Genomic DNA, 2,296 nt, shown 5'->3' on the forward strand with positions numbered 1-2,296 from the left:
TGTGGCTCGAATTAATTATGTAAAGTAATTCTGCACATGTCCACATGCAGTAGTTCTTGCGTTTGAAAATGCCTTAACAGAATATTTTGCACTTTTGAAGTATTCATCGATGAGAAGCTTCAAGTTTCGTATTCCGTTTGTAACCTTCTTGTTTAAAATGGCCTTATATGATATAACTGTCGTCTACGAAAGGTTTACCAGGAGCATTTTTCATTCAGAAATATTTTATCAGTTCGCACAACTTATAAAATTAGGCCCTCTCCCGATAGTATGTATTCTATACACTATAAGTTTGATAACACGTGATTAACTCATTTTATACAAATACTGTTTAAGTATGGAATAAGATATACACATTTGTAAAACTGGAATTTATCTTATTCATTCTGAAGTGAAGACAAACCCCTGAACAGCAACATGTTGTCCCTGGCTAATTATGGTTCGCCCATTAGTCGCCTCTTACGATACATGCAGTGGGTAACAGCATCTCCATTTTTCAATGAAACAACCGTAATCTTAGAAATAAACCACGTAGTAGAATAACAGTGCCTAGCAGCAGATGTCCATGCTGTCTGTTTCAAGTCTAACCCTTGATATTACTTTGGCCTATGTTGAAAATATCGAGGTTTTATGAAATTGATTTTGGTTACGATAAACATAAAAAAGTGAAAGGCAATTATATTTGTATTCGAATGTTTACGTATATCACGTAACGATATACAAATTAATATTTACTTGTATATAATCAGTGGTTTATTCATTTCCAAATTTTGAATTTGTACAGCAGCTATTGGTATTTCATTGGTTTATATCCAATGTAGGTACCTGTCACTTAATTCACAGGAGATCTACATGATATCCGTATGATCCGAATAGAGCATAGCCTAACATGTCCACCATGAATAAAATGAGCGAAGAATTGTTTATTTTTGGTTAAACGACCTTGCAGCACCCCTGCGAGGGGAGTGGTAACCAAAAATAGACAAGTAAAGACCCAGGGCCAATATTCCTAAAAAAAAACACTTTAGCGAAACATTTTACTTAAGTATATACTTAAGTGAGAATTTTGTACTTCAGTACTGAACTATACTCAAGTATTTACTTTACTTCAGATTTTTTTCCTTAAGTTGTATTCATGAAGGTACTTTCACTTAGTCATTACTTTAGTTTGTTCTTTAAGGTAAATAACAATATCTGCATGAGGATGTTGTACGTTTTCTCAAATATTAAGGTAAATACTTAACCCAGGAAAATGGCTGACTGAAATCGACCACGCATTTTCCGGGAGAGAAAAGACCCACTTTACCAGGAAATATCAAAAGAAATAGAATGCATGTTTGCATTACACGGTGCTTATTGCAGATCGAACCCACACGTATTTGACGTGAATAAGCTTTCACCAGTATATTTTTAACGGAGGCATATTTTTTTCATTTATAATATTGTACACATTTAAAACTATTTTACACCAATATTTCTACAAACGTTGTTTCACTATATATCTATATATTGATTGGTAACATCATATTTCAACAATTAGCTGTACCACAATATGACTTTTTTTACCAGCACAAGACACTTAGTTAAACTCCATAAATGAATTTTGTGAGGAGCTCACGTTATATTCATCCTTATGGTCCGAGAATGAAAATTACGGGCATTTACAAGTAGTGAACGAACTAGATTTACACCTATTGTAGTTGCTTGATTTATGCACACTGTAATGAAGTGTTTGCCTGAAGTATGCTCTTACTGTAAACTCGAAACATTTAATATTTAGATTGACCCCTTCATGTTCCCCGTTTGGGTTGTGTCATTTCATTGGTCAGCGCTGACATTTCTCACATTTCTCCGCCTCTCTTTTGATCATACGACGAAATTACATAAGATGCTGTCTAAGTCTGTGATCATACTGTTTCAACAAATGCCTGCTTTCTGGCCACTGACGAGATTCCATCTTAGAACTATACTCCATCACACCTTTCGAAGCAAGATATCGGGAGAAATAACAATATCACATGACTGCGCCATGCCTAATTTACGTTTGTCACCCTTCCGTAAATGACTGATTTCCCAGCATGATACATTATGGTCAGGCAGACCCCGTGATTTACGGAGAAAAGAGACGATGTTCGAATAGCTCATAATGGTGCTACTTTAGAGTGTTTTATATTAACTTAATCCAAAACGTATTGTCCAATAGTAGAAATAACTTTAGGAACACTCTGACATTTATATGCAATCAAAACGTCTGGTACAGGGGTGTCAGCGTTTCAGTTGACAAACGGAATGGAAT

The sequence above is a fragment of the Mizuhopecten yessoensis genome, unplaced genomic scaffold, assembly GCF_002113885.1.
Source record: "Mizuhopecten yessoensis strain PY_sf001 unplaced genomic scaffold, ASM211388v2 scaffold7191, whole genome shotgun sequence".
NCBI lineage: Eukaryota > Metazoa > Mollusca > Bivalvia > Pectinida > Pectinidae > Mizuhopecten > Mizuhopecten yessoensis.